We start from the raw sequence: 14,225 nt of genomic DNA, 5'->3' as shown, positions 1-14,225 counted from the left end.
TGATGGCTATAATGAGGTAAGTACAAAGAAATTCTTGAAAAATTATGCATAGTTTGGATGATTGGTTTGAATGCTACCTATTCCATGTTTTAAATATGGGTTATTTGGGGAGCTAAATTAGAAGGAAGAGGAAAGCTATTGCATGTTAATTTTGAGCTCAATTAGAGCTGGTTCCATAAGAAATTCGAAGAGCGACAAGAAGAGGAAGGATATCGTTCAAGGGTGGGCTCATTGCTGTTCAAGAAGTTCTTCAAAGGAAACTTTGTAAAATTTTTTATGTTTAAAATATATTTATTACATGCAAGTAATGTTCGCTAATAGGATTTGTTAAGTAGAGTTTAGTAGCTTAAAATACATGTTATTTTTAGCAAAATCTGCAGATTAGAAGTGAAGGAAAATTTTGACGAATAAATGCATAAGTTCTTTGTTGAAATCACGCATGAATGTCTATTTCTTGACATGTAGTTGTTGTATTGAAAATGCATTAAATTCTGGTGTAATTGGTCTGCTGCTGTTGTAAATAAGGAAAAATATTTGTAACACCCCAAACCCGGCCCAGACGTTATGGCCGAATTTGACGTGCCACATTGGAGTTGAGAACCCATGTTCCGTTTTAGTGTTTTAAAAACCATATATTTTGTTGAGTTAACAAAGTGTATGGAAGCTGGTCACCAGGTAGGTATCCGAGACAGAGGAGGTGAGCCATGAAGGCTACTTAAGTACCAAGTTCTTTGATTGGATCCAATCCTAGACATGCCCACAACCATAGCCACACTTTGTTATATCGAGTTTAAATTTGTTTAAGTGGACGTCTTTGATAAATCGATTAATCGTGGTGTTAAGATATTTTGAAAACAAGTATCATTTTGAAAACACGTCCTAAGTCTAGCCCATTTGAATAATTATTAACCAATTTTTAAAGTTATTAAAATTAAAATAATTCCGAAAAGAAATAAAAGGAAAGTTAAAATTGGCCTTATTACAACCCAAAAATAAATAATAATTAAAGGAAATTAAATGAAAACCAACACTTATTTAAAAGCCCAAAGATGATCACCGTGGCCACTCTGAATCCTCTCCGGCCCAAGTCCCCACATCAAGGCTCACCTGCAAGGTTAAGGAAAGGGGGGTGAGTTTGGAAACTCAGTGTGCAACAAGCCCCTTTCAGAGCCCAAAACAATAACGACTGTTGGGTCTAAGCCCAAATCCAATCTCAACATATCTTGGGCCATAGCCCTTTCATGTTTCATATTCCATAACACTGGGCAAGCCTTTTCATATTTCATATTCTTGGGCAAGCCTTTATCAGAAACGGTATGGCCCTTAGGCCCATTTCAATGTCACATATAATTTCAATGAAAGAATGCAACCCATTTGGGAGACTACTCAACCCACCATCCGCTACTCTCCACCGTACCAACCAACACACCATGTGGGATTAACTCGACCCACCACGCCAAACTCTCCCCTGGCAGCATAGCTGCTTTATCATATAACTGGAGGCCTAGCCTCTTTTAATAACTGGGGCAAAAGCCCTTTCAATAACTGGGGCATAAGCCCTTTTATAACTAGGGCATAAGCCCTTTTGATAACTCGGGCATAAGCCCTTTTTCACTTCCTCCCTCCATATAAAAACCCAACCCAATGCAGTTATGATTACATCATGTGCATATCATACATATCATGTGCATATCATACATGTCATGTGCATCTCATACATACCATATTTATCAAAATCCCATGTATTAAAATCATACATAAACCCTAGGGGTATAATGGTCATTTTTACCTAGGGGCAAAGCGGTCATTTTCATGGTATAAGGGTAATCTCATAATTTTACCAAAATTAGGGTTTCCATGTTCATTAACGATTACTAACAATCCATGGGTGCAAACAGTGATTCTGGCCCATTTTTAGCGAAATCGAGTTATTGGGCCTAAAACCCCTAATGGGCCCTACTCAGCTGATTTTGTCATCTAGGCCCATTTAGCCTATATCCATAACAATATTAACAGTCTTAACATGCAATTTAACATATTTCCGTTCTCTACCAATTTTACCCAAATGGGCCCGAAAGCCCAATGGGCCCCACTTCGGCCCCTCGAGGCCCAACTTACCAAGAACGCCAAAAATCACATTCTTACCGTTTCCATCGTTCTCGATCATCGTCTCATCGATTCTAACTAACTAGTGAGCGTTAAGCTTGCTCTGAAGTCCTCGAAATGCCGGATTTGACATTTCGACTTTTCGCATTTTATCGCTTTAAGCTATGAAAAGGGTTCGTTACACACCGATTTGCGATATTCCTTGACGAGATCTCCTATGCGATTTCTCCTATAATCAACCACTTATAGATTAGACCATGTTAATATTACCAAATCGAAAACTACCTATTATCATCACTTACACATTCGGCCACCATCCACAATGGCCCTTGGGTTCATACCTTTGCCGAAGTTGATGACTAGATTTAGTCACTCCGATGATCCAAGCTTTTCACACACTCCTCGATCGGTAGCCTTTAATCCTCACTAGTACCAACAAACCAAATAACACCAAAACCCTTTTAGCCTTAGTCGACGAGGGGTTTTCAGCTTTTCTTAAACCACAAGATACAAATGGAAAGAAGGTTCGAATACTTACCAAGAGATCTACTCATTGAAGAACGTTCCAAATACCTTCCTACCCCATATCCATTGTGAATCCAACTTAAACGTGCGTAGAAAATAGATCTAAATATTAATTCCCGAATCACTAAAATATGAAGCTTTTGGTTTTCAAAGAAATATTAATCTAAGCTATTTAGAGGGTTAGTACACACCGTTATGGGTTGAAGTTGAAACGCTTCCAAAATCAATCGCCTCGATAACCACCACATCACTCAAACTTAACTAATCCAATATCAATATATGTAAATCCTAAGCACATCAGTCATACGAAACATAAGGGCATATTCGTCATTTTACCATACAGGGGTATTACGGTCACTTTACCTTACAGGGCTTTACGGTCACTTTACCCTACAGGGGGCTTTACGGTCTTTTTACCTAATAGGGGTATTTTAGTCATTTCATCCTACAAGGGTGTTTTGGTAAATCTACAAACCAAGGGTATTTCAGTAATTTTGTAAACCAATGGTATTTCTATAATTTTTAGAAAGTCAAGGGTATTTCTGTAACTTTGTAAATCAAGGGTAAAATAGTAATTCTGTAAATCAAGGGTAAAATAGTAATTCTATAAATCGACGGTAAAACGATAATTTTGTAAATCGAGGGTAAAATAATAATTCTGTAAATCAAGGGTAAAACGGTAATTTTATAAATCGAGGGTAAAACAGTAATTCTGTAAATCGAGGGTAAAACGGTAATTTTGTAAATCGAGGGTAAAACGGTAATTATGTAAATCGGGGGTAAAATGATAGTTCTGTAAATCGGGGGTACTTTGGTAATTTTACAAGTCGAAGGTATTTTAGTAATTTTACAAATCGAGGGTATTTTAGTATTTTTACAAACTAAGGGTATTTCGGTAATTTTAGTAAACTAAAGTATTCTAAACATGGATAACAATACTAATGGCTCTAAAGCCCATTCTCGGCCCAAATGGGCCCACACGCTCGTGTGGCCCTTTTAGCTCAAACCTAGCCACAGATATGCGATTCACCTAGCCTAATCCAATATTTACTACACAATCAAACAACTTATCCAATTGGGCCCGTAGGCCCATTGGGCCCACATGGCCCCTTTCGGCCCATCGCGGCCCGAAGTAGCCATCCTACAGCTAGAGTAGTAAGAAATACACACCTGATAGGAGACTGGAGTTAATCCACGCTCCGAGCACTCTTAGCCGACGCCCAACCCAAACGAGCACGCCATACAGCGAAAGGGATCAGCCAAGAAAGGTACATTTACTCTCTTCATGGTTCCCTCTATTTAAAGCTGTAACACCCCAAACCCGGCCCAGACGTTATGGCCGAATCTGACGTGCCACATTGGAGTTGAAAAACCCACGTTCCGTTATTAGTGTTTTAAAATCATATATTTTGTTGAGTTAACAAAGTGTATGGAAGCTAAGCACCAGGTAGGTATCCGAGGCAGAGGAGGTGAGCCATGAAGGCTGCTTAAGTACCAAGCTCTTTAATTGGATCCAATCCTAGACATGCCCACAACCATAGCCACACTTGTTCATTTCGAGTTTAAATTCGTTTAAGTGGACGTCTTTGATTAACCGATGAATCGTGGTGTTGAGATAATTTGAAAACAAGTATCATTTTGAAAACACGCCCTAAGTCTAGCCCATTTGAATAATAATTAACCAATTTTAAAGTTATTAAAATTAAAATAATCCGAAAAGAAATAAAAGAAAAGTTAAAATTGGCCTTATTACAACCCGAAAATAAATAATAGTTAAAGGAAATTAAGCGAAACCAACAATTTATTTAAAGCCCAAGACGATCACCGTGGCCACTCTAAATCCCTCCGCCCAAGTCCCCAAATCAAGGCTCACCGCAAGGTTAAGGAAAGGGGGTGAGTTTGGAAACTCGATGTGCAACAAGCCCTTTCGAGCCCAAAACAACAACGACTGTTGGGTCTAAGCCCGAATCCAATCTCAATCATGCCTCGGGTCAGTAGCCCTTTTCATATTTCATATTTCATAATCTTGGGCAAGCCTTTTCATATTTCATATTATCGGGTCAAGCCTTTTTAAGTTTCCTACCATCGGGTCAAGCCTTTATCAGAAACAGTATGGCCCTTAGGCCCATTTCAATGTCACATATAATTTCAATGAAAGAATGCAACCCATTTGGGGAGACTACTCAACCCACCATCCGCTACTCTCCACCGTACCAACCAACACACCATGTGGGATTAACTCGACCCACCCCGCCGAACTCTCCAATTGGCGGCATAGTTGCTTTATCATATAACCGAGGCCTAGCCTCTTTTAATAATCAGGGCCAAAGCCCTTTCAATAATCAGGGCATAAGCCCTTTTATAATCGGGGCATAAGCCCTTTTGATAATGGGGCATAAGCCCTTTTGATAATCAGGGCATAAGCCCTTTTCACTTCCTCCATCCATATAAAACCCAACCCAATGCGTTATGATTACATCATGTGCATATCATACATATCGTGTGCATATCATACATGTCATGTGCATCTCATACATACCATATTTATCAAAATCCCATGTATTAAAATCATACATAAACCCTAGGGGTATAATGGTCATTTTACCTAGGGGCAAACGGTCATTTTCATGGTATAAGGGTAATCTCATAATTTTACCAAAATTAGGGTTTCCATGTTCATTAACGATTACTAACAATCCATGGGTGCAAACAGTGATTCGGCCCATTTTTAGCGAAATCGAGTTATTGGGCCTAAAACCCTAATGGGCCCTACTTAGCCAATTTCGTCATCTAGGCCCATTTAGCCTATATTCCATAACGGTTTTAACAGTCTTATCATGCCATATAATGATTTCCGTTTTCTACCAATTTTACCCAAATGGGCCGAAAGCCCAATGGGCCCCACTTCCCCTCGAGGCCCAACTTACCAAGAACGCCAAAATCACATTCTTACTGTTTCCATCATTCTCGATCACCGTCTCATCGATTCTAACTAACTAGTGAGCGTTAAACTTGCTCACAAGTCCTCGAAATGCCGAATTTGGCATTTCGCTTTTTAACATTTTATCGCTTTAAGCTATGAAAGGGTTCGTTACACACCGATTTGCGATATTCCTTGACGAGATCTCCTATGCGATTTCTCCTATAATCAATTGTTAAATAGATCAGCTCGCAATAATTGAACCAAATCAAGAACTTTCCAATATTAACACTTACACATTCGCCACCATCCATAATGGCCTTAGGCACCTTACCTTTGTCGCGATTGATGACTAGGCCTAGCTACTCCGGTGATCCAAGCTACTCCAAGTCGACACTACACCTTGCTGCTCCTCCACTAAATAAACCACAAAATGTTAAAAGAAGACCCCATAAGGCCTATACCCATATTCGCCACCTCCCTAAACTAGAGAGGTTTCGCTTTTGGCCAAAGCTACACTAGGAATTGTTTAGGGTTTGAACACTTACACGTCTTTCTCCTCTTGAATCGGGATGCCTAAAAGGTAAAGGAACCGAACGCCAACTATTGAAAAGGAAGAAAGAGGTTGCTGGTCACAAAGAATCGGCACCCCTATCTTCATCGATTTGCTTTTTTAAGCACTTGGCAAAAATAGAGATAAGGGAAAGAAACAATGGTGAATGGAGGAAATAGTGGGCTGATTTGAAAGAAGAAAAGGAAGAAAAATAAATAGGAGGGAGGTAGATTCGAAAAGAAAAGAGAGAAAAGGCTACACACCAAAGAAGAAATCGGCACAACTAAGACCCTAATGCCGAAATTACTAACCTAATGCCCCTTTGCCGAAAATCCCCTCTCCAATCTCCCTTATTCGGCCAACTCCATCTCCATATCACATCCCTAAAATCTCTCCCCTTATCCCTCCTTAATTTATGCATTTGACTTGATCCAACTCTCCTCTTACGTAATCCACTTAAGTTCCAACACTTACCCTTCCCCGCACACAAAAATAAATACTCTTATTTGCCAACACAGGAATCGAACCTGTGTCTTCCTCTATGCCCAGACACCACCTTTTTAGGAGCTTAGTGGCGTCAGTTAGCCACTTTGCCAGAGGATCTTTTTGTGATACACTTTACCCACAACTTAATATAAGAGCACCTAGCGTAACCCTTAACTCCTAAGTCCAAAATTTAAAAATTCCACCGGTTTTGGCCAACTCATGGGCCTTCCATAAGCCCATTTACACACCCAAATTATGAATTCCATCATCACCTACCAAATTTTAGAAATTTACTTAAAATATCAAGAATCATGAAAACCCGAAAATCGGGGATGTTACAACTCTACCCTCCTTAAAGAAATTTCGGCCTCGAAATTTACTCGTCCAAACAGTTGAGGGTATCACGACGCATTGCCTCTTGGTCTCCCAAGTAGCTTCTTCCTTTCCATGGTTCCTCCAAAGTACCTTCACCAACGGATGACCTCCTTCTCAACACCTTGACATCACGATCAAGTATTTGCACAGTTCCTCTTCAAAGGTCAAATCCGATTGCACCTCAATTTACGTGAATCGCACGATATGAGTTGGGTCGATCGATATCGCCTTAGCATGGACACATGGAAGACATCGTGAATGCTATCCAGCTCGAGGTAACTCTAGGCGATAAGCCACCGCCCTATCCGCTTAATGATTGATAAGGCCCAATAAACCGTGGGCTCAACTTACCCTTCTTACCAAATCTCAAGATCTTCTTCCAAGGTGAAACTTTCAAAAAGACCATGTCTCCTACCGCATATTCAATATCCTTACGCTTCAGATCGGCATAAGACTTTTGTCGATCCGCCGCCTCTTTTAACCTCTTTTCGATTACCTTAATCTTGTCTTGATGTCGCCACCCCGTAAAACTTCAATTTCATTATCGACTTGGTGGCTTCCATTCCAAAATGGCTTCAATCTTTCGAGGGTCCACCTTGATCCCTTCAGCAGACACAACATGCCCCAAGAAGGTAACTTCCTTCAGCCAAAACTCGCACTTACTAAACTTTGCATAAAGTTGCTTCTCCCTTAACACTTGCAGCACTACACGAAGATGCTCATCATGCTTCTCTTCCGTTTCCGAATACACCAAGATATCATCAATAAAAACGACTACGAACCGATCCAAGTATGGCTGGAATACCCGATTCATCAAATCCATGAATGCCATTGTATTAGTCAACCCAAATGGCATTACCGAAACTCGTAATGTCCGTATGTCGATTCTGACGCCGCCTTATAAATATCCCCTCTTTAACTCTTAATTGATGATATCCCGACCGAAGGTCAATCTTAGAAAACACCGAGGCTCCTTTTAATTGGTCAAACAAATCATCGATTCTTGGTAACGGATACTTGTTCTTGATAGTCAGCTTATTCAACTGCCGATAGTCAATACACATTCGCATAGTCCCATCTTTCTTCTTTACGAACAGCACCGGTGCACCCCACGGAGAAACACTTGGTCTTATAAACCCTCTATCCAGCAGCTCTTGAATCTGAGCTTTCAATTCTACCAACTCCTTTGGTGCCATCCGATAAGGCGCAATGGACACAGGAGCTGTTACAGGTAGTAAGTCGATTCCAAACTCGACTTCTCTGTTCGGGGGTAATCCAGGAAGTTCATCTGGGAATACATCCTGAAATTCCCTAATAGTCCTAACCGACTCCACCGTTATCTCCTCAAGTCCCGTTTGACTTACAAAGGCCAAGTACGCCTCACAACCTTTCCGGATCAACTTCTCGGCTCTTAACGCCGAAACAACATTGGATAAATAATCCATTCGTTCCCCTATGACCATTATCTCCTCATCTTCGGCAGTTCTTAGTACCATCCTCTTTGCAGCACAATCCAACGTCGCCTTGTGCTTAACTAACCAATCCATTCCCAAAATAAGATCAAAATCCTGAAATGGCAGCTCCATCAAATCTCCTTCAAAGATTTTATCTTGTGTCACTAACTGATCATCGCCCTAAAAATTTATCTACCTTAACCGAATGTCCCAATGGACTTATTACTGATACCCCACTCACAGTCTTCTCAGGAAGCACATCCAAAGCCCCAGATACATCACAAGCAACATACGAGTGGGTGGAACCCACATCAATCAAAGCAGTGTAAGGCATGCTATGAATGAAGAACGTACCAGTTATAACATCAGGAGCGTCACCCTCCTCACGATGTCGTGCAGCATAAACCAACGCCGGTTGTCGAGCTTCAGCATGTCCAGCACCTCTGCCAGGTGCCCCACGTCCTCGTCCATTACCATTGCCACCTCTACCTTGCCCACGACCCCTCTGTGGTGGTGGTCCTCCTCGCCGTGGTTGGACATCCCTTTGCTCTGCCGCTAGCTCCTGAGCTGTCCTCCGAGGACACTCTCTGAACTTATGCTCCTTTGACCCACATCGAAAACATGCTCCATTCGTTTCAAAGACTCCCCATATGCACCCTACCACGGTCCACCGCAGCTCTGCGGTCTATAGTATTATCGGGCGCTCGAACCGGTTCCTCCATCCTTCTCTTTTAACAGATTCGATTAGTGGCACTCGAGGGTGCGAAATCCTCTTGAATCGGGTCGATCCTTCTCACGATTCATCGCTCACTCAGCTTCACCTCCTCAGCTATCTTAGCCTTTTCTACCAAAACAAGAAACCACGCTCCCTCTATGGAGCTATCAATATCCTAAGCTCATCGCGGAGACCATCCTCGAAGTGGACATGCGCTCATATTGATTGCCACTATACCACTAGCATATCGACTCGGCCTCAAAAATTTCGCCTCATACTGCTACATACCGATCACCTTGAGTCGATTCAAGAATTCCTTCGACGAGCATCCACATAGCTTGCTCCAACATACCTCCCGTTAAAGCGCTTTTGAACAATTCCCGTGTTACTTGCTCAATTGGGGTACTCTCCTTACGGTGATCCACCATCGATATGCCTCATCACGTAGCAAATGACACGCCTCCTTTCACTTTTGCTCCATCGAAAGCGTCTAGGTCGTCCATGATCCGTTCTATTACCTCCACCAATATTCTACCACATTCGGGGCCACCGGACACACCCTAAATACTTACGCTCCGTTGGTCTTGAGTCGCTCCGATATAGACCCCTATTCACCGCCCCAAGACTAGCTCCACCACTCTTTCTAAAACCCTTAACATGGCTTGGGATAAAGCGTCATCCCCGCACCCGATCATAAGACCCGGTCTCCGTTGCTTGCGGCACGGTGGCTCCTCGGTGGCCTATGCCCCGAGGATGAAGATTCACTTGCACCCTTCGCGACCACGTCCCGGCCTCGCCCACTGAGCTCCTCTAGTACTCATATCGAATTATCGATTTGAATTTTATGAAATTAGTATAACGCTCCATTGCTTATTATGAAAATGTCTTATGTAGATATAGCGGTTCAAGGATTGTTTTCAGTATCATCGTAGCCTAGCTACCGTCTCATTCCTACCGTTTACAGCTCTACCCTAGCTAAAGTATCATAGTAGGGTCTCAGCACTATTCTTAATATCATATCAATATCATATATTGCAAGGAAAATATACTTACAGACTTGGTGCCGGGGATTCAGTGCGCCACTTCTTTGTCCAATCCATTTAGAACTTAAAAACCATGTTTTTGATTATCGAAAATAGAAATTGAAAACTTTGATTTGAAGACTCCTTTATTTTGAACTCTTGGTTTAAAACAGAAAAATTGGTACCTTTTTAACATATATTCTCCATAAAACATCCTTAAAATGAACTTTTGAAACCATTTCCAAAATACCCTTCTTAGGCCTAAATTTTTGAAAAATTTTGGACCGATCCACACCGAAGTTGTTGCAACTTAGCTCGATACCACTAAATGTAACACCCCAAACCCGGCCAGACGTTATGGCCAAATCTGACGTGCCACATTGGAGTTGAAAAACCCACGTTCCGTTATTAGTGTTTTAAAATCATATATTTTGTTGAGTTAACAAAGTGTATGGAAGCTAAGCACTAGGTAGGTATCCGAGGCAGAGGAGGTGAGCCATGAAGGTCGCTAAGTACCAAGCTCTTTAATTGGATCCAATCCTAGACATGCCCACAACCATAGCCACACTTTGTCATTTCGAGTTTAAATTCGTTTAAGTGGACGTCTTTGATTAACCGATGAATCGTGGTGTTGAGATAATTTGAAAACAAGTATCATTTTGAAAACACGTCCTAAGTCTAGCCCATTTGAATAATAATTAACCAATTTTAAAGTTATTAAAATTAAAATAATCCCGAAAAGAAATAAAAGAAAAGTTAAAATTGGCCTTATTACAACCCGAAAATAAATAATAGTTAAAGGAAATTAAACGGAAACCAACACTTTATTTAAAGCCCAAGACGATCATCGTGGCCACTCTGAATCCCTCCACCCAAGTCCCCAAATCAAGGCTCACTGCAAGGTTAAGGAAAGGGGTGAGTTTGGAAACTCGATGTGCAACAAGCCCCTTCGAGCCCAAAACAACAACGACTGTTGGGTCTAAGCCCAAATCCAATCTCAATCATGCATCGGGCAGTAGCCCTTTTCATATTTCATATTTCATATCATGGGTCAAGCCTTTTCATATTTCATATTCTTGGGTCAAGCCTTTTCAACTTTCCTACTCTCGGGTCAAGCCTTTTATCAGAAGCAGTATGGCCCTTAGGCCCATTTCAATGTCACATATAATTTCAATGAAAGAATGCAACCCATTTGGGAGACTACTCAACCCACCATCCGCTACTCTCCACCCGTACCAACCAACACACCATGTGGGATTAACTCGACCCACCCCGCCAAACTCTCCTTTGGCAAAGATAGTGCTTTATCATATAACCGGAGGCCTAGCCTCTTTTAATAATCAGGGCCAAAGCCCTTTCAATAAGCGGGGCATAAGCCCTTTTATAATCGGGGCATAAGCCCTTTTGATAAGCAGGGCATAAGCCCTTTTGATAAGCGGGGCATAAGCCCTTTTTCACTTCCTCCATCCATATAAAACCCAACCCAATGCAGTTATGATTACATCATGTGCATATCATACATATCGTGTGCATATCATACATGTCATGTGCATCTCATACATACCATATTTATCAAAATCCCATGTATTAAAATCATACATAAACCTTAGGGGTATAATGGTCATTTTTACCTAGGGCAAAACGGTCATTTTCATGGTATAAGGGTAATCTCATAATTTTACCAAAAATTAGGGTTTCCATGTTCATTAACGATTACTAACAATCCATGGGTGCAAAACAGTGATTACGGCCCATTTTAGCGAAATCGAGTTATTGGGCCTAAAACCCTAATGGGCCCTACTTAGCCAATTTCGTCATCTAGGCCCATTTAGCCTATATTCCATAACGGTTTTAACGGTCTTATCATGCCATATAATGATTTCCGTTTTCTACCAATTTTACCCAAATGGGCCCAAAAGCCCAATGGGCCCCACTTCGGCCCCTCGAGGCCCAACTTACCAAGAACGCCAAAAATCACATTCTTACCGTTTCCATCGTTCTCGATCACCGTCTCATCGATTCTAACTAACTAGTGAGTGTTCGCTTGCTCACAAGTCCTCGAAATGCCAGAATTTCGATATTTCGTCTTTTCGGCATTTTATCGCTTTAAGCTATGAAAGGGTTCATTACACACCTGATTTGCGATATTCCTTGACGAGATCTCCTATGCGATTTATCCTATAATCAATTGTTAAATAGATCAGCTCGCAATAATTGAACCAAATCAAGAACTTTCCAATAGTAACACTTACACATTCGGCCACCATCCATAATGGCCTTAGGCACCTTACCTTTGTCGCGATTGATGACTAGGCCTAGCTACTCCGGTGATCCAAGCTACTCCAAGTCGACACTACACCTTGCTGCTCCTCCACTAAATAAACCACAAAAATGTTAAAAGAAGACCCCATAAGGCCTATACCCACATTCGGCCACCTCCCTAAACTAGAGAGGTTTCGGCTTTTGGCCAAAGCTACACTAGGAATTGTTTAGGGTTTGAACACTTACCACAGTCTTTCTCCTCTTGAATCGGGATGCCTAAAAGGTAAAGGAACCGAACGCCAACTATTGAAAAGGAAGAAAAAGGTTGCTGGTCACAAAGAATTGGCACCCCCTATCTTCACTGATTTCGGCTTTTTTGCGGCACTTCGGCAAAAATAGAGATAAGGGAAAGAAACAATGGTGAATGGAGGAAATAGTGGGCTGATTTGAAAGAAGAAAAGGAAGAAAATGAATAGGAGGAGGTAGATTCAGCTGGAAAAGAAAAGAGAGAAAAAGGCTACACACCAAAGAAGAAATCGGCACAACTAAGACCCTAATGCCAAATTACTAACCTAATGCCCCTTTGAAAATCCCTCTCCAATCTCCCTTATTCGCCAACTCTATCTCCATATCACATCCCTAAAATCTCTCCCTTATCCCTCCTTAATTTATGCATTTGACTTGATCCAACTCTCCTCTTACGTAATCCACTTAAGTTCCAACACTTACCCTTCCCGCACACAAAATAAATACTCTTATTTGCCAACACAGGAATCGAACCCAGGTCTTCCTCTATGCCCAGACGCCACCTTTTTAGGAGCTTAGTGGCGTCAGTTAGCCACTTTGCCAGAGGATCTTTTTGTGATACACTTTACCCACAACTTAATATAAGGGCACCTAGCCAGAACCCCTAACTCCTAAGTCCAAAATTTAAAAATTCCACCGGGTTTTGGCCAACTCATGGGCCTTCCATAAGCCCATTTACACACTCAAATTATGAATTCCATCATCACCTACCAAATTTTAGAAATTTACTTAAAATATCAAGAATCACGGAAAACCCGAAAATCAGGATGTTACAAAAGCCAGCTTCACAACCACTCTTATATTAGCTTCCTGATGTGGGATCCCTCCAACATTAGAGTTTAAATTCAACACCAACTCTTGCCGCCCCCTGTTAGCAAAATAAATGCTCTTTGCTTGCCATGGGATTCGAACCTATGCCTCCCCTTAAATGCTCCACACGCTACTTGCCACTAAGCCACAAGGCTTTTTGTGTCATTTATTTAACACAATAATTTCAAAACCCTCATCCAAGCATCCAGGTTTTTTTTTCACTTAATACCAAAATTTTTTGCTAAAGCCCAAGTTTGAACCCAAGATTTCTCTAACACTTCTCAGGGCCATTAACCACCAAAGCGGACATTTAATTGTGTCATTTCATTACACAATTAAATACCTATATATCACCTCCTTACGGACCCACACTCAAGGCCCAATAATTCTAGGCCCAAATTCGGGGTGTTACAATATTAGTTGTTAAATGTTAACCTTATCTCTGTCTGAAAGAGGTATTTGCGGTCCGAATGCTGAAAATTTTAGCATTCAATTCCTCTTATTTAAACTGATTAAAACATGCTATAAATGCAACATTTGTATATGCTATTCACTCACCAATTACCTAATGGTGAGCTTAAAATTAAGCTGTTCGAATGTGTTAGATTCACTATTCAAAGCATCATCATTTATGTTGTTTTATTTGGTAAATGTAGTCTGTCTCTAATGTGTTAAATTCATTGTTCGATGC

General features: G+C 41.1%; 1 long non-coding RNA gene across 1 annotated transcript; it reads right to left on the bottom strand.

Moving 5' to 3' along the window:
* Window positions 1-902: 902 nt before the first annotated feature.
* On the bottom strand, window positions 903-12,332 carry LOC128286501 (uncharacterized). Its single transcript, XR_008277082.1, has 2 exons — window positions 12,291-12,332; window positions 903-1,107 (listed from the first exon to the last, which is right to left on the bottom strand). It is a non-coding gene; the product is annotated as an uncharacterized LOC128286501 (long non-coding RNA).
* Window positions 12,333-14,225: the final 1,893 nt, after the last annotated feature.

This window comes from Gossypium arboreum, chromosome 13, assembly GCF_025698485.1.
Source record: "Gossypium arboreum isolate Shixiya-1 chromosome 13, ASM2569848v2, whole genome shotgun sequence".
Taxonomy (NCBI): domain Eukaryota; kingdom Viridiplantae; phylum Streptophyta; class Magnoliopsida; order Malvales; family Malvaceae; genus Gossypium; species Gossypium arboreum.
Note: the sequence above shows the minus strand (reverse complement) of the source record. Positions and strands in the feature narration are given on the sequence as shown.